Source organism: Rousettus aegyptiacus, unplaced genomic scaffold, assembly GCF_014176215.1.
Source record: "Rousettus aegyptiacus isolate mRouAeg1 unplaced genomic scaffold, mRouAeg1.p scaffold_m13_p_14, whole genome shotgun sequence".
Classification (NCBI taxonomy): Eukaryota; Metazoa; Chordata; class Mammalia; order Chiroptera; family Pteropodidae; genus Rousettus; species Rousettus aegyptiacus.
The window spans coordinates 16,142,568-16,162,935 of NW_023416289.1; positions in this window are offsets into that span (position 1 = coordinate 16,142,568).

Consider the following 20,368-nt stretch of genomic DNA (forward strand, 5'->3'; position numbering starts at 1 on the left):
AAATCTATTCATCAAGTAAGAATAACATTTTTATTGAACTTTGTACAGGAGACCAACAAAAAGCCTAATATAATAGAAAGCAAATTAAAAGTAAGAAGATAAGGAAAAAAAAAAGAAAAAAAATATTTGAAGATTATATCACTTCTCTAAATAGAAATCAAAAGATATTAGTACAAATTAAAGTAAATCAGTCTTTTATACTGATATATAGTATCAATATAAAAGACAACTGCATTACTATATATTAACAGCTAATTAAAAATATATATAAAAAGATTTTTCTCTAGTAGTACAAAACTAAAAGAAAATATTCGCAAATATAAACTTGGGCAAGATTTTATTGAGAAATTTACAGTAATTAAAATTTAAAGTAATTAAACACCTAACCAAATGGACACATAGAAAGTTCATTAATGGGAGAATTCATTATTGTAATGAAAATTCTCCCCTAAATTAAGCTAACAATTAAATATAATTCAAATAAAAATCTCAACAGAGTTTTTCCTGAAGACAACAGGTTGTAACTAAAGTATATACAGAACAGCACCAATCGCACTGATATAAATTTTAAGAATAATGGATGTTGTGTGTCGTGGGTTCTTGCCCAGTGTTCTGCCAAAATTTATTATGAAGCCATAACATATACAGTACATAAAGTATGTAGTTTTTGTGTGAAGATTAAAAAATAGCACAAAGGTTGGATCCAGAAATCTATAGTATTAGAGTCTAGAGAAAGAACACAAATATCTAACAAGTTGGTATTACAAGATTGTGGGGGAAAGAAGGATTATTCAGTAAATGGCACTATGAGAACGTGACTATACCTGTCAAATAAAAAAATAAGATTAGATTCTTACCCCATCCATCACCCAAAACCTTCTCATAGTATATTCAACACCTACATTGAAAATCAAATCATTAATGATCATTAAACATACATATGAGAATATTTGTATGTCTGAACGGTACAGAAAAAAATTCTTAACACACACATATAGACACACACACAAACACTAAATAAACTATACATAGATATGATAAACTTCATTAAATTAAAATAAAATTATTTCATTCAAGGAAAGACCTTATGATCAAAGTGAAAAGATAAGTCATACACAGGAAAAGAATATTTACAATGAATCAAGCAAAAAAAAAAAAATAGCATTGTACTACCAAAGTAACATGACCAGTCTTTTATAATTGGCGAATTAATTATAACAGACTGGTGGAATATAATCATTGGGTTAAATATGAGTGATTACTGCTCAGTAAGTAAAATCAATTACCTATAAAATATGCAAATGAGTAAATACAATTATCCACAGTTTAGGACATATAAAATGATAAACTATCATATACACTTTTTGTTGTTTGTTCTGTTTTTAGAAGTCAGTGGGTCACAACAAAATTTCTTGTAAGAGAAAGTGAGAGTGATAGAAGAAAAAGAGAGAGAAACCAGCCAAGGCAATGTTTTATAAGATCCGGAACATGTGTATATATGACAGGGAAAGACCCTCTAATACAATCTGTTTAATATCTGTGTTCTTTGGCTGTGTCCCTTCAACTAACTATTCTTCAGTCTCCTCATCTGTTTAACACATTGTTGAAGGCTAATCCTGAATTGTAAATTTTCAAGCAATTGTGTCAGTAGCCCAGCATTTCTCTTTCTCTTTGAAGTCTTTGGCCTAAGAACCTAAGTTAATTTTAATTAAGGATGGATTCAATTTATTTGGAACTGATGATTACTTAACTTCCATCGTATAAAGAGGAAATTCATGGAAGATGAAAACTAAATAATAGCATATGTTAGAAGATGCTTGATTTCACTAATGATCAGGAAAACGCTTATTAAAACTATAGTGAATGCAATGCTATGCATATCAGGTTGGGATAGTCAGAAACTGTCGACTACATATTTTTATTTGATTACTACCATTGTCTGAAAGGACTATGGAAAATGTTTGCATCTGATAAGGCTGTGTGATGTGTAGGTGCTCATTTGTTCTCTACCACTTCCTATATATGTATATGTTACAGTAAGGGTATTTTTTTCTAAAGTAGTTTACATTTGTTCAATCTCTAATGAAGATTTATATATAAATAATATTTTAAATATGTCCATGAAAAAATACTGTTAAATGGAAAATGAAAGTGGCTAAATATACATCTTATATGCTGATACGCATGCATACGCAAACATACACACATTTAAGGAAGGAAGACCCAGAGGGGCAATGAGAGAGAGAGGCAATCAGGTAAATGAGACATACACAGAGAGACAGACAGATGGACATCAGAGTGGAATATGGCAGAGAGTCAGATAAAGGGAGAGCAACAGGAAGAGACAAGTAGACCAACCCAGAGAAAGGAAAGAAAACTTCTGGACGATATACTATTTTTTTTTTTTTTTTTTAGGTGAGGCAACACTTGGTTGACCTCACAGATTACAAAGGAACTTGTCAGCTTACAATCTCTCATTTTTTTTATTTTTTATGCTTATAGCACCTGGTCTTCCGAGGTGGTCTCCCATCCAAGTACTAACCAGGCCTGACCCTGCTTAGAGATAGACAACGCACTAATTTATGTGCAGTGTTTTCCCTGGGAGATTCGGCTGTACATCTTTCATTTCCACTGTTTTGTTGTTGTTGCTGTTGAATAACTTTATACTAAATATGCTTTATTTTAGAACATTAAAGTTTTTTATAAAAAATTTAAAAACAAAAATACTGGTTCTACTCATGCTATATCCTGAAATTCTTGAATATTTTGTACCCCATGATCAGGAAAATAATAATTTTAGAACATTATTAAGTTTTATAAGTAAAAAATAATAACCACACATAACTAACAACTAATAAACTTATTCGCACCACTATTTTTCTTTAGAATATATTGTGAAATTCTTGAATACTTTTGACCTCTTGATAAATAAAATGATATCTTTTCACTTTACATTTTTTAAAGTCTTCATAAGACTCTTTTCAAAAGAAAAATAAAAAAAAACATGCACCAATTAAATGACTTCCTTTTTTGGAGCTGTGACTGTGATAAATTGTGGGAAGTCTTTGGTCTGACCAAGCATACTAATTAGATATGTATATAAACTCATTTACATTTCTGTTAAAATCAGTCATTTTTTAGCCATTACCTGTTCACAGTAAATAAGAAGTGTAGGATGGTCCTAGCTTACTGCTACAAACATAACTATGAACCTTTTATTGTATTTTTTACTAAGTATAGAGAATGTATCAAGAAGAAGATACCTTAAGTTCAGTTACTTTACCAGAACTGGAGGTTTTAGGTTGCAAATGGTAGGAATAAAATACTTACCCTTAGTTTCAAGTTATTATAGAATCTAACAATAATTTCCAGCAATAATTATAATTATTAGGAAACTGTCTCAATCTCACTTCATATTTGTGTAATCTGCTAGACTATTCATTATTCATAGCATTCATTTACCCAAATATTGAACCAACTTCCCTGAACTATAAAACTATATTGTTTAAAAACTAAATAAGTGCCAAATATACATTTTGTGACCTAAATTTTCTTTCCAGGAAAGGAGCTTTCTGGCTCACCATAAATTTGAAAGTAGAGCTACATCTGGGGGATGCATGGATACTGGCTTGCTCTTCCTTTTACAAGACATAGCTGAACTGATGTTGAATGTGGTTTGATAACTAAGAGGAACTCTAAACATGTCCTACAATAGGAATGCATTATCGTATAATTGCTTCCTGGGTAATGATAAAAGTCCAAGTGCAAAAGGACTATAGAATGACAAGAAACTGAACATCAGTTACAATGACATCCTGTTCTCAGGGTCATTGGGAGCTCTCTGGCTGAGAAAGTGGGAACCAAGGAAACCAACAGTAAGCATGTTCAATGTGTGCCTACTCTAGGAGATACCACACTACTTCTAGATTTCTGATTAAGAAATATCAATTGAATGGGAGAAAATATTGCACACAACTCCACCAATAAGGGGCTAATCTCCAAAATGTATAAAGAATTCACACAACTCAACAACAACAACAAAAAAACAATCTAATTAAAAAATGGGCAGAGAACCTGAACAGACATTTCTCCTAAAAAAGCATACAAATGGCCAACAGACATATGAAAAAAAAGCTCAAGCTCACCAGCTATTAGGGGAATGCAAATCAAAACCACAATGCATCTGTTAGAATGTCTATCATCAACAAGAGAAGTAATAACAAGTGTTGGGGAGGTTGCAGGGGAAAAGGAACCCTCATACACTGCTGGTGGGAATGTAAACTGGTATAGCCACTATGAAAAACAATATGGAGATTCCTTTAAAAAATTAGGAATAGAATTACCATATGACCCAGCAACCTTTCTTCTGGGTATCTATACCTAACATTTTAAAACATTTTTCTGTAAAGATACACACACACACACACACACACACACACACACACACACACACACACACACCAATGTTCACAGCAGCATTATTCCCGGTGGCCAAGACATGAAAAAAAAAAGAAATGTTCTTCCAATGATAATTAGATAAAGATGTGGTACATATATACAATGGAATATTACTTAGCCATAAGAAAAAATGAATACTGTCATTTGCAGCTACATGGATGGATCTTGCAATTATCATGCTAAGCAAAATAATTCAAACAGAAAAAGATGAGAAGCATATGATTTCACTCATATGTGGGACATACAACTGAAAGCAATAAGCAAATAGGACAGATAAAGAAACAAACAACAACTTATAGAACCCAACAACAGTTTAGTGGTTAACAGAGGGAAAGCGGGAGGGGTAGAGGGTAAAGGGGGTCAAATATATGGTGAGAGAAAGAGTTCTGATTTTGGGAACACAATGCAACATATACATGATGTAGTATTGAACTGTACACTTGAAGCCTACGTAATTTTATTAACCAATGCCACCCTAATAAATTTGATAAAAATAGAGGGGTAAAAAGGAAAAATACCCAACTTATAATCAAAGTAATATAAATGTATCATATATGTCATAATGCAACTCTATTTTTTTCTTTTAAATTTTATGAACTATTTTTTCCTGTCTCTAAATAAAACTCAAACAGTTGCAAAAGAAAAAAGGAAAGAAAAGAGAAAAAGAAATACCAAACAATCCAATCTGAGAGAGAGAGAGAGAGAGAGAGAGAGAGAGAGAGAGAGAGAGAGAGAGAGAGAGAGAGTGTGTGTGTGTGTGTGTGTGTTGGAGAGAGGATCTCTTCCCACCATTTTGAAGCTCTCCTGTATAACAAAGACAAGACTGAAAAAGCAGATGCTGTTGTTTCCAAATGTATACAATTTACAAATGTACAGAAACCTGATGATCTCTGAAATAAGAGGCTTATCCAAGGGCACAGAACTAATGATACATTATATAAGCAACTGCAGAAGAGATAGTGAGAAACATAAAAATCTGCATCAAGATTGTTGAGGAATTTAAAGAATACTCATAGGAATAAAAGAAGTAGCTTTGCTATAGTCTTAAGATAATTTTGGGCAGATCTTGTTATACATGAGGATGCCTGCAAAAAAGGTCAGAGAAAAATCAGGGGTTGCAGAAAAATATGAACATAATTCTCTTCCAAAACATATTTAAAGGAAATTAGTTAATGCAATTAAAGTGTACACATATTTATTTTAATGACGTTAGTTCATTTGCTAAGAGCTTTATACATTTAACAATCTGGTCCTATTTAAAAGTATACTGAAATAAAGTAAAATATTCTAGGAATCATTTTGGCGACAGGAGAAAATTTCAGATATAGCTAATTAAGAGCACAAATCATCCCATTTAAAACTGTGTCAAGTATAATAAAATTATAAATTAAGTTGAGAATGGATCTGGGATTTTCTGATCATCCTTCCCCAAGACAGAAAGTTAAAGTTGGATGAAGATTCAATTTTTAGGAGAATCTTTTGACATAATCAAAATAATATTCATACTCACTTCTAACAAAACTTTATAGATTAGACTATCCTCATGGTAAAATTCTTTTGATGGAAACTCACTGGGAATTAGACAAACATTGGCTGTTAGGCTTTAAGTGTTGGATTTTTAATAATTTGGTTACTTACCATTTTTTGCTTCACTAGAGACAAACCCTACTACATACACACAATTTATGGGGTGGCAGGCAGTACAAGAATGAGGCCACCACTTCACCTCCTGCCTACACAGCACTAAGACAGCCAACTTATAAACGGGGTGCAGAAGTGTCCTAGATTTTTATTAATACCATTGGTAACTCCTCCTAAATTCATAGGAAACAAGGAAAGTGATGGAAAGGAAGGGCCTTCCTGGAAAGGCTGATGATGGCTAGCAGACTTCTAAATTAAAGGCCTGCTCAGCTTCTGACTTTGGCTTTACCCTTCTCTATTGCTAATTCCTCTAAAAAATATCATCTGGTTGTATGTTATTAAATGTCTATTTCCTGTTGACTCTCGAACTTAAATCTTTACATCCCTCTAATCTCCTAAGTTCCACACTCATAGATCCAACTGTCTCATTTCTTCTCTGCTAGGAGTCTTACCATGGCCCAAACAGAATTATTTGTCCTTCCTCAAATTAAATCCCCCTCCATACCTTCTCTGTTTCAAAAAACATCATTACTCACCCAGTTGCTCAAGATCCAAATTGGCAATTTATTCTTGCTTCCTTTGTTTCCCTCCTCTCATACACAATTCATTACTAAATTCTGTCAGCTCCTCTTGAAAATCATGTTAGATTTGACCAGTACTCACCACTGTCTCTGCAATTCACCCTCATCTATTTTTAGGACTTTCAGATGGTTCTTTGTTCTCTATTCTTGCCTCCTCCAGAAAACAGCCAGAATGATCAGATGGCTTCTCAAAACATACCAATGCCTTATCACAGCAAAATAATTATAATTCATCATAAAATAATCTAGAATCTTACCAAAGTATAGCAAAGCCATACTAGATTATGACCAGTCCCATGTGCTCTTTAGAAGAATTCTTCTATTATTTTAACTTTACTTCTCTATTTTAGAACCATCTATGATGATATCAAGTATCATCATAAGACCATATTGATATTTTGATTAGAATTTCATTGGATCTGCATGATTAATTTTGTAAAATAGATACCTTTATGATATCATCTTCTTGTCTATACATAGCGTTATTTTCTCTTTTATTTAGATCTTGATGGCCTAGAGCAGCACTGTGTTGGTTTTACAACATGTGTACACACTCTTTGACTCTCCAGTCATAGGTGTACCTAGGTAGGTTGCTTTGACTATTTTGGAGAATAGATTGTGGAATGTACATGTTTTGTGACTTCCAAGGTTAGGTCATAAAAAGTCAATAGAGCTCCTGACTGTCCCTCTGTCTCTCTGGACACAGCCTTTGGACTTTGAGCTATTGAGTGATGAGTACAGCTACTCTGAGTCTCCATGCTGGAAGCAGAACTTGGCAGTATTGCTTGGAGATAGAGAGGCTTACGGAGCCTCAGTTGTTCCAGCTCTCCACTGTTGAGTATTCCCAGTTCAAGTGCCAGAAACATGGGTGAGAAAGCCTGATATAATTCTAGTCCCAGCTCCATTCTGACTGCAGCTACTTGAGATAACCTGTAAGAACCACCTAGCTACGTCTAGTCAATCTTCAGAACTACGAAAGACAATAATAAATTACTGTTGTTTTAAGACATTGAAGTTGGAGTGATTTAATATGTAGCAATAGATAACTGGGAAAAATCTTTTTTTTTTCTGTTGATGTCCCAAGGGAACTTGAGAGCTTGAGAATACTGCATAAGTTCACAACATCAAGCTGATTGATTGCGGTGTTTAGATCACTTGTTATAATATTTGGATATTTATCTGAAAGTATATTTTATCTGATATTAATATAGTTAATATGTGGCAGATACACTAAGTCTCATGTCAATGATTATGAATAGGAATGTAATTCCAGCAGTTATTTTTCTGTTTTGTCCTCCCACAGGTGGGCTGTGGGAGGACACATCAGAGCAGGGATCGACAATCTTTTTATGTAAAGGGCCAGATAATAAATATGTTGGGCTTTGGTGGGTCATATAGTTCCTGACACATATTTTCCCCCTCCTTCTCATTCTCTTTGTTCTCCATCCTTTTCATCTTAACAGTCATTATTTTCTTTGTTATTTTTTTACCATTTGTTTTCCAAACACTTTAAAAATGTAAAACAACAACAACAACAACAACAACAACAACAACAACAACATTCTTAGTTCATGGGTGAACAGCAAGGGCTTTGAGATGAATTTGGCCTGCAGGCCATCATTCGTTTGACTCCTGCTCTCAGGATCAACTTGGTTGGAGAAAGTCAGCAAGAGTTCAGTATCTCAGAAAGTCCAATTACTTTTTGCAGAGTTCGCAGGAAGATGATATTTTACAGCCTTTATTTTTATTAGGTTTATTAGGTTGGTACCATATTACCATGTTCCAGGCAAGACAATGCACTTAGGTTCAAGACTGACCTCTAAAGTACCTTGCATGACCCATCATACTTTGTCTCTTATCTCATCAGCTATCTCATGGGAAAAAGAGTATACTATCTGGACAGGCTGAGAATTTTATAAACCTTCAAGTTTTGGTTTCCTTAAGCTTACCAATTTTCTCTTCCATACATCTGGCCTCTCAGATTTTGCTGCAAACTGCAAGGACAAATCAGGCCACAATTTCGACACTGCCTAGATCCTTAGATCAGTTATTCAAGGTCATTGCTTACAAGTTCTACATTATACAAAACACTGGAACACAAATCAGCCAAGCTCTCTGCCATTTTATAGCAAGAACAGACTTTTCTCCAGTTTCCAATAAGATATTCCTCATTTCCACATGAGATCTTCACAGAAGCACTTTGACATTCAGTTTACGACAATATGTGTATTCTCTAAATAAAGAAGCTTTCTTTATAGCTCTCCTCTTTCTGAGCTCTCATCAGAATTACCTTTAATGTCCATACTTCTAGCATTAAGTTTCTTCAAGTTAATCTAAGCCTTTTCTATCAAGCACTCAGATTACCCTCTACTCATTATCCAATCTGAAATTCACTTCCACATTTTCAGGTATTTCTTATGGCAGTATCCTGCTCCCCAGTACCAAAATCTGTATTAGTTTTCCAGGGCTGCCATAACAAAGTACTACAACTGGGTGGCTTAAACAATAGAAATTTATTATCTCACATTTCTGGAAGCTAGAAGTCTGAAGTGAAGGTACTGGCGATGTTGGTTCCCCCAGAGGGCTATGAGCAAGGATCTGTTTCAGGCCTCACCACTCAGCTCGTAGGTGGCCATTTTCATGTTTACATGGCATCCTCTCCATACATGTCTCTGTATCTAAATTTCTCCTCTTTTTAAGGATACTAGTCATAGTAGATTAGAGTCTATTCTAATAACCTCATTTAAATTTGATTATCTCTTTAAAGAACTTATCTTCAAAAAAGGTCACAATCCAAAGCACGGGGGGTTAGATTTTCAACACACAAATTTTGGGGAACCACAATTCAACCCATAATATCCCACAATATGTAGAACAGAAAAACGATGTATGCTATTTAAGCATTTAACTTTGAGCAATCTGATCTCAATCGTTATATTTGATGCTGTCAAAGCTAATATATATTACAAGAATACAAATAATATCTAGAAATAAACAATAACTTCATTCACATTTCTTTCAAACTATGGACACACTCTTATTTTAGACACGATGTATAACAGGATAATTTTACATTTTCTCCCAGTGGTATCATTTGAATTCAAGTCTATACACACGTGCCTATGGCTGAGCAATGGCAGTGAATTCATTGTATAGCTCCTTCTAACCTTCTTAATGCTTTTGTGTAAAAACATATTCACATACTATAGTTTATGAAAATTAGGCTTTGCTACATGCTGTTTAGTGTACACATTTTTGGAACTATGGAATGTGACTTTAGTCTTGTAAATCATTCCACATCTTTGTCAATGTAATGAGCAGTGTTATTTCATGTACAAGTCTAGTGAAACATGCGGTCTCACTAATACTAAAACAAAGTGGAAGAATATTTAAAATCAGAATTGCATCAAGAAATTCTCAATATATGATTGCCATGGCTACACACCATCAACGTATAGATTAAAAACATATTTAGAAGCATTGAAGTAAAATGGAATGCAATATTAGCTAATTTTGTCATCATCAGAAGACATTTAAGATATGACTATCTGATACTCTCATCAGAGATGAGATGTTGATTATAATACCTAAATCAGAACCCCTCAAGGCGCGACTGAATAAAGGGTTATTTCTTAGGGTGAATAAAATTTTCTTGGACTGAAAATTTGCCATGGTTAAAATACTAGCATGAGAAATTCTGCTTTGCATTCAATTTGATGCCTCTTTTTTTCTTGACCCTTAAGTATTAATGATAAATTTATTTTCATTATATTTTTTCAACTTTCTTATAAATCTAACCTAAAGTCAACATGTTCATAATACTTCATTAAGTCTGAGGGTATAAAGATTAATATAAGTGCTTGAATTAAAATAAAAAAAAACAATAAATGAAAATTCTGTCTTTTTTTAGAAGTAAAATAATTTTTTTTTATGTGGTACTATTATATTTGAGAACTGGAGTTGTCAAGGGTTTCATGATAGTAATCTCCCAAGTAGTCAAATAAACATTCTAACTTTGGAGAGATGATTAGAAATCATACTTGAACTTGAACTGTAGTATTAGCTAATGGCAAAGTTTATGATGCAGATATATTGTTACCTATCAAAAATATTTGCATTGTGAAAGTTCAAAAACACTAAAGCTTTCCTGACAAATGCTCATTCAGAAGCATATGTTTTCAATATTGTGAACTTTTTGCAGAGAAGTATATGCTAATCATGTTTCTTTACAGAATTTAAAATAGTTCAACAGCATTTTGAAACAAATGTCTTACAAAAGAAATCTGTTGCTACCATGTCTAAGTTATTTCTATTTTTAAAAAAGTTAAAGTATCTTGAATAGTCTTTTTCTTCAGGGGAACTATGGCAATTAAGGACATCTTTCTAGATATCCTTTATGTGTAAAATGAAGAAAGCAATGAAACACTCTTTTTGGGGTAGGTATGAAAAGTAAATGAAGACAGGCGAGGTAGTTACCAACACCTGGAATACAGTAAGTGCCTAATAAAAGTTAACTGCTATTTTGTCACTGTATTGTTTTCCAATAATAAAGATTTTATCTTCTAAAATTAAATTTGTTCAAAGTTCCAGGCAATTAGATGAATTTAATGAATCATGTTTTAACCCCTGCTCCGTAAGACATGGTGTGGGCATGTGTGTATTGAAATGTAGATGGAAAGAAGCTGCTTCATTAAGTGAAAGGCTTTCTAGGTTTGACACAAACTAACAGAGTGGAGTCAGAACAGGGGCTTTCTACCTCAAACCACGTCAAACCAACAGAGTGGAGTCAGAACAGGGGCTTTCTACCTCAAACCACAAGATTTACCAGCAATATGAATTCAAAAGAATCAAAGTCAGATTTTAAAGTAGAGTCAAGAAACAAATAGTAAATGAAGAATGGGCTAGTATTAGGGATTCAAAAAAAAAAGAAAAAGAAATGCATCAAAAATTGAGTGCTTAAGATATAACATAAAGTAAAAATAAGTCTCAAAACATCTTAGGATAGGTTCCCTAAGAAACAAATTTTGAGATGGTATTTTCCCACTGGGAGTTTATTAGGAAGCATCCTCAGAGTGTACAACTTTGGGGAAATAAAGAGAGTGGTATTGGGAAGAGGGGGCGCTTGGGTTGTGATACAGTTGCAACAAAGGTTTTAGCCACTCACAGTTGGTATGGTCCTTTGGAGTTGGCCCACCTTAATGCAAGCTTTTATGCCCCTACCATTGACCAGTTATTGGACACAGACAACCTATTAGAAGGCTGTTCTCTTCAACTCAGGAGTTTCAAGGGAGGCACCAACATGGCAGTTGGGGGAATGAACACCTCAGACCCAAGAGGGAGATTGGAAGCATAAACAGCATCCGCTACACTATTCAACCAAACTCGGAAGCTTGATTTTATTGGCCTGTAGCTTTGAGGAGAGAAGGAGATTGCAGCAAGAAGAAAAGAGTGAAATGATCAAATGGAGTTATCCTCAAAATATCTTTTTCAGGTATTTTTTTAAAGAAATTAAAAGTTGAGCAGATAATCAAGAAATGGCCAGGGTTCAGAACTTCTCATTTTGATTATAGAATTATGTAATAATATCGGTATTATGAGTGGAAGTTGTCAATAAAGATGTATTAATTAAATTGCTTTGAATTATATTGCTTGTATGCACAGCTGTTTCCAATTACATGATTATAGCTTACAAAGCCAACAATTGAAATCATTTTTTTTTTTTTACCAACCATAGGAGAAAACAGCACACTGTATAACAATAATAATAATAATAAAAAGCTCTTATTCTTCAAGAGCCTGAAAAGCAGAATGAGGATTACATGCACTAACCACTGAGGGAATTCATGTAGAAATATGCCGTCTGGCATGACACTTATTCTAAATGATAGCTGATGTCTCAGAGACCAAGAACTGTCGCTGGTAGGTTGGAGAGTCAAGAGAACTTACGGTGTATAGTTTCAGTCTGAGTCAAAGGGCTGAGAACCAGGAGAGTCAATGGTGTGAATCCCAGTCTGAAGACCATCAGACTTGAGACCCAGGAAGAGAAAACCTTTCAGTATAAGTCCAGAGGTAAGAAAAAACCATTGTCCCAGCTCAAAGGAAGTCAGGCAGGATTATTTCCCTCTGACTCATGTGAGAGAGACAGTCTTTTTGTTCTATCAAGGCCTTCAAGTGATTGGATGAGGTCCGTCCATATTAAAGAGTGCAATCTGCTTTACTCAGTCCATTGATTCAAATGTTAATCTTATCTAAAAACACCCTTGAAGGTACATGGAGAATAATGTTCCACCAAATATGTGGGCATTCAATGGCCCGGTTAAGTTGACACAAAATTAATCATCACAATTAAGTTCCCCAAATATGTTGTTGTTGTTGTTATAATAATTTTTATTATTAACATAATATATTGTTATTAATATTAGGTAAAAAGTATTTTGCTGGGCATTTTTATACATAATATCTTTTGCTTATATCACTCCTTCAGCTATAGTCTTTCAATGATTAAATTGCAAAAAGCTCTATCATAGCATCTCCTTACATTACTGCTGGTATTAATTAAAAAACAAACAAACAAACCTAGAGAGGCTCTATCATTTAATCCTGTATTCTTCCGCTTTGTTGCACGTAGTAGGGACTGTAAGGAGTCCTTTATTAAACATACTTTGGGAAAATCTAGGGCAGAACTCAGAGGCCTTATTCAGGGAAGCAGAGTAGCACATCTGTTATCACAGAAAAGCATGTACTTATTTTAGCAAATGCTATTTACTTTGATTTTTCTTGTCTCTATCCTCAACAAAGTCCACAGGTTAAGATTTATTTTTCAAATAGAGGTTATTATATAAAAATGACCTCTGAATGCAAGAACAGCAACATAGTTAAAAGTCCATGGTTTGGGCAGTCAGCGTTAATATAGACTGAAGAAGTAATTTGGTAATCTCTTCCCCTTTCCCAGGTAGTTGATAAATGACCTTTTCCTTTATTCTGTGTTCAGAAGTTTTATGGGCCATAGAGAGTGCAAGATCAGAGTTATTTGTGCCTGAAATCAAGAGAAGTATTATTCAGCCACACTTAAATAAATGTAGTAAAAGACCTGAACGAAGCATTTTCAAATGCTCGAAATTCCACTTTTCAGAGAAAATTTGATAGTGTTTGCAACTAAATAAAAGACAAAGTTTATTTGTGGGTTTAAAGTAAGCTCAATGCTCCTAGCACTACAAATAATTTTAGAAATCCATATTCTTTCAGAGCTCCATTGAGTTAAATTAAGGAATATGTAAAATTAATTATCTAGAAGATCTAATTTGGAGAAGTTTTTAGATATTTTCAAGGACTATCAAAAGCAATGAGATCATCAATTTGGTTAAAACAAAAGTTTGCTATATTCCAGCTTTCTGACAGAAACACAGAATAGGAAATGAGAAAGGTGAATAATATTAAGTGCTATGTCTGAGTCCCAGAATGACTTTACATGATATCATAGAACTCCAGGACAATCATTATTTTATAAAAGTCTCTTTCATCATTAGACCACACATGCTGAAAACTGATTTACTGCGTTAATACTCTAATTTTAAAAAGCATCCTTATTCATGGCTCCCCAGTGAAAGGTGATTTCTTGATTCTTTTCTCCTTAAATTTATCTTACAATACATGCCTATATTTTGCATCATCTCTCATTCTTCCTTCTTTCTAACTTCTATATCAATACATTTTTGAATACTAGCGACGTTGTCCCCTGAATTTCTCTTAAATCCACACACTTCACTTCATCTCAGCTACCACCTCCTCCCAAGTGTGGGCCATTCTAAACTTTAATCTGAGTAATTTCCAAAACATTCCCTGCATAGTTCTCCCTTCTTCACAGAGTAGCAAAGAGTGATCTATCTAATCTGAGGAGTGATCTGACCCTGTCATTTATCTGATTAAAACCTCCCATGTCTATAGCCGTCAGTGTAAACCCCAAGCTTCTAAAGCTGCCATGAAAGGCTTTCCTGAGATGGTCATTGCTTTGTTCTCCAGTCACTCACAATTCCTTTTGTTCTACTCTACTTCTCAGCCATATCAAGCTTCTTTAATCCTATGAAAATAACTCGTTTTCTCATAAGCAATCACTCCAAATCTAATTCACTCCCTGACACATGCTCATTTATTTGGCCAAAGCCACCAGTTCTCTGATGTCACTTTCTTTTCTGATAGCCCAGGAATCGCTCATATGTTCGCATCATACATACCACATTGCAACTCATATATTCCTTTTAGTGTACTGAACAGCCTATTTTCTTAGCTGTTTTTCCAACTAGTCCATAAGAGCAAATTGTGATACATTCATCATTTTAAATTAAGGCTTTATCACAGTTTCTGAAAATAGAAGTGTCTCAATAAATATTAGTGGAAGGAAGAAAAAAACGAGTTTTGTGACAGGGAACAATTACAAGAATCAAGACTTAGACCAATCTTTCTTCTCCTCTCCTCTCCTTTCTTCTCCTTTCCTCTCCCCACCGCTTCCCTCCCCTTTCATCCCTTATTTCTGGCCTTCACTATGTGAAATCTCACTGAACTCCCCATGTATTATTTCTTTCTCCTTTTCCATAATAGCAGCTTTTCCGATGAACTATTTCCAATGAATTTTGGAGATGGACATAAAATATAAGGAGAGGAGGAAAAAAAGGAGGAAAAAAAAGAATATGCAACAGTAGTAGGAGAAGATTTAACATCCGCGAAACTTACTATGTGCCAGGCACTCTACCAAGTACTTCAGCAGCATCTCTCGTTATATCCTCACATCAGCAATATGTAAGAGGCACAGTTATCATTCTCGTTTTTTAGAGAAGGAAAGTGAGGCACAGTAGGGGACACATCCCGGAAGTAAACTTGTGCCTATCCACCTGCCTTCCAGGTACATGCTTTTTATGAAACCATACACCCTCCCTCAATACACATTAAACCACTCAGCTCAGCTCATGTTTACAGAGCTCTTGAGTGAAATCCTTTGATCCCTTTAGACCATAAAGCCACAAGTCAAGATTTGGACATATTATCTTGGATGTGTGTCTGGGAATGCCAGATTGAATTAAAGCTTATGTCTTTTCTTTTCCCTATCCATCTATTTCCCAGACCCTATGCTAGTACTTTGCTCAATGACTCTCCTTCCTGGTAGTAGTACAGTGACAATAAAATGGAAGAAATTTTTTCCCAGGGGTACATCACAGTACTGCCTCAGGCCAGAGCACACGTTGGGAGTATCAGTCTGGGTCCATGGAAGCCTCTTCTATACTATAGCTTTCTCATTTTTCTGTAATCTCATGACTCATTCAACATTTTGTGTTTCCTGAAAATATCCAGGTGTTTCTTCCTGTCATAGTTCATTACACTTCTAGCAACTGAGAGATGAAAGCCACTGTTAATGCATTTGGTGCCCTCTCCAGGAGCTGCATTGATTTTAGGTGCTGCATTACAATTTGTCAGATGTTGTGTGGAAACAGGGCTCACCCATTTATTAATCACAGGTGCTATTTCTGGTGTGTTTGAATTTCCCCCTCAGGTCCTCTGAGACCAGCACAGGCTAGTGCTATGAACATTACAGGTGTGGAGTAAATATGAAATATTCATTGAAAGAATGTAAGAATCTATGCAACTTTCTATGACTCTTTAGGAAGGTAATAATTGATTATCTCTTTTCAGCTTACTCAAAAGTGCCCAACTCTTTCTTACTTGCATTTATTTCTCTTTTACATAGATGAGCTCCAGCTTCCTTTTGGGTTGACTTGGCCTGACCTAACTTTTGAGATTCAGCTCAGGATCTCCCCTGTTGTACAAAAAAGACTAGGTGCACATGTCTCTGTTACAATTCTGTTCTCACTGGGATGCAACAGCTCATTTATTCATACATGTGTGCTGTCTTCAAAAGCAGGGGCTATAGGCACTCCGTCTTTAGTATTTTGTGTTGTAGCTAGAACCAAGACCTGTTTCAGTGTTTTTATTGAGTAAATAAGAATTCTAAAGGCTTCACTGAGTTCAAGATAAGAATATCAACATAATCACCTTCAATCTAATAGTTTGGAGAAGGTACTAAAGACATCTAATTGTATAGCATTCATTCGAGCTCTTAGTTATGCTAAAGGACCAAAGTTTGCCTATCTTTTGAAGCAGGGCATATTCACTAATGTTTCTTCTAAAAATATGGAAAAAAAGGTTAAAGGATTCTATTCTTCTCTCTTTTCCTCCCCCTTCCTCCTATTCTCCTCTTCCTCCTCCAGTCCCCTTCTTCTTCTGCAAGGGGCACCACGAAGAGGTAGATAGGGCAAGGATTTGACATTTGACATTTGAGAGCCATCCTAACTTTTGCTATGTCTTAGGGACTGGAAAGATTCTATTTCCTCATCCCTAAAGCAGAAATATCAATGCCTTTCTTTTAAAGGGTTGCTGTAAAGATCAAAATATATTACTATTCACATTTCTACTCCCTGGAAATACTCAAAGAAATATAACCTTTCCTTCCACTATGTAAAAGATCTCCAATATCTCTGTCTAACAACTATGTATGTGTGTGCATATGTAGGTATCTCTCTATCTGTACTACAGTTTCCAGATAACTCTAATTTTCATCCAGTTATTAGTAGCCTAAACACAAGCTACTGCACTTTTATTTATTATTTCCCTTGGGCACATGTTTTAATTTCACCAAATTTAGGAGCCACTCTGATGACATTCAAGAGTTAACTTCTTCAACGTGAAGCAAATTTAATCGATTTACTAATTTAAATACAAGCAGAGGGCATTTTAGTAGTACTAGATTATCGTATTATAAAATATATGGTTTTAGAATATAATAAACTTAATAAAAACAAAATATCCCCTGCCTTGATTTCTTGTCCTTACCATAGACCCATGGGGGAATCTATGTGATATTTTTCCCTGCTGATTCTGATGATGAGTGCTCATTTTTCGCAGTAATAGTTGTGCCCCCAACAACTGTGTTTTTTTTACCAGAGAATTCTTTACTTGGCTATAGCCGATTAGACCAGGGAAGGTCCTTCACTCAGTAGAGTCGATTTATAGACCTTTCAATGATTTTATTTAAGAGACAAGGGTTAGTCCTGTTTGTTAGTAGCAAGAATCTAGTCAGAAATATCCTAATTCTACCACTTATTAAATGTGTAAACTTAGTCAAGTCACTTAACCACTTTGGGCCTCCAACTAGAAATTGACAGAATTGAAAATGTACTAAGTTTGTCCCTTTGCAAAATAAAGATACCAATAGAACTTAACCCACGTGCTTCTAAAAATTATGATGTATAGGAAATACTCGGATTATGGGTACTTTTTATCGTATCTCTCATGAGGTTGTGGAGAGAAATTAGCTGATGTATATAAAGGGCTTAGAATAGCTTCTGGCCTATAACTGCTCAATAGGAGTTAATTATATGGTGCTATTTTTATTTGATTTTACCTAACTCTTGATTCTGTGCTTTCTTCTGTTTCCTATAACAGGTATTTATAAGTTACTGGACCCATGTGTCCTCACACATTCATTTGTCAAGAGTCACCTGAATAGCCCTCGTATGTGAGTATATTCTATGTCTAGAATGGACTGTCCTGTGTCCCGGGACTGCCTACCTTCTCTCTACCCTCTACAACTACATCCAGATGTCAGCTCTGCCTCCGTACCTTCACTGACCCCTTGGCCTCCATAGAAAGCCCCTCATCTGAGCTCACCCTTGCCCTATGGGTCCCATTCTATTGCCTGTGCTCATCACAGAATATTAGCATCAGTTAGCATCAAACAGGACTACCACATATAGTTGTAGAGGTTGTGATCTGTACAAGATCTTATGACAAGTTAAGTAGCTATTTAAAAGCATTCCTGGCCATCAGTCAATGCTCCTGGGTCTGGGACTGGGTCTAATTAGTTCAATAAGATGGAGTATGTTTTTCAATTTATCTGCCTGTAGAGGTTGCATTTTATCATTTATCTGACCCAAAGGAGGATACCTTTTACTAACTGGCTGTTATGGCCCTAACAGTGTCCTCACTAATGTGTAAGTTCTCTGAGATCTGGAATCACAATCGCCTTTAAATTTATTTATTTATGCATTCACTGATTTAATCACCCGACAAATATTTATTAAGAACCTACTTTGTACCAGTCACTCCCTAGATTCTAGATCCCTATCTTTTGCCCCTCCCATAGTAGATTATATAAATATGCTACAATTTCTGCATAGAGGTGGCAATAATTTTTTTCCATTAATAACTGTCTGGATGAATGTGTATAACTAATATGCTAAACAAAATTAGCTTTTTACTTTAATCTCTGTTTTCTCTCCATTGATTAAAACTAATTTCTGCATCCAATAGATATTAAATAACAATAAAGACAGCTCATTGAAGTGCAGTTACCAACAAGTATTTTATAATGTAAGTTCATACATCCATCCATATTCAATTTTTATGTGCAACTACCACGTGCCTGGCTTGTTATGTCCGAGGGAAATATAGGCAATTAATTTAGGTCCCAGCTCTGTAAAGTTCAAAGTTTATCATTTTAAAGTAAACAATATAGTTTATGAAAAAAGGAGTTAAATACTACTAAGCATGGTAATAACATTTTAAAGAAGAAACAATTCATAGTACTCTAAACTGTATCATCTCTGAGCTGAGATTTAAAGAAAAGACAAGCTTACCCTAGATTATGGAGCCTGGGAATTCAATGCAAAATCTGTACAAAAACACAGAAGAATTAAAAGTGAAAAAACAGAAACACAATATATTTAAGGAAAAAAAATGGTCAGAGGTCAAATTTCTATGCTAGCATTAAAGAAGAGTTTTATAGGATGGAGTGACAATTTTGTAGAGGAGTCCAAAAATCTCTAGAATTTGAGTTCTCCCATCAGGTAAAAGCTAGAGACCAATTAATGTTATAGAGCAGAAATGATTAGGATTAGTGAATAGGGTGTGTTCCATTTGAAGAGAGCTGTCATTAACCTGGACAAGCCATGTCAGAATACTATTTTAAAACAGATTTTAGTCTAAAAAGATATGTGCATGCTGATGTTCATAGCAGCACTATTCACAGTGGCCAGGACATGGAAGGAACCGAAGTGTCCTATGAGAGATGACTGGATAAAGAAGCTGTGGTACATATATACAAGGGAATATTACTCAGTCATAAGAGAGATGAAATACTGCCATTTGAGACAAGATGGGTGGACCTCGAAATAATCATGCTAAGAGAAATAAGCAAGACAGAAAAAGCTGAAAATCCCATGATATCACTTATATGTGGGATATAAACCTAAAAGCAACAAAATAAACATAACAAACAAACAGAGACTCGTGGACATGGGAAACAGACCAGTGGTTACCAGAGGAGAGGGGGAAGGGGAGGGATATGGGGTAAAAGAAGTCAACTATGTGATGGCAGAATGAAATCTAACTGTGGGAGGTGAACATACAATACAAATATATTTTTGCCTTACTGTTAAAATGTACAGCTGGAACTTACCGGATTTCGTTAACCAGTGTCACCATAAAAAACAAACAAACCAATTTATTTACTTATTAAAAAAAAAAGACAGCTTTTAATCTGTTGATTTCTGTAAAATCTTTTTCTTAAAATTTGACAACAAATTCTACACACACACATGCAAACACATAGGCCAAACTAATCATATGTTGATCAGCAAATT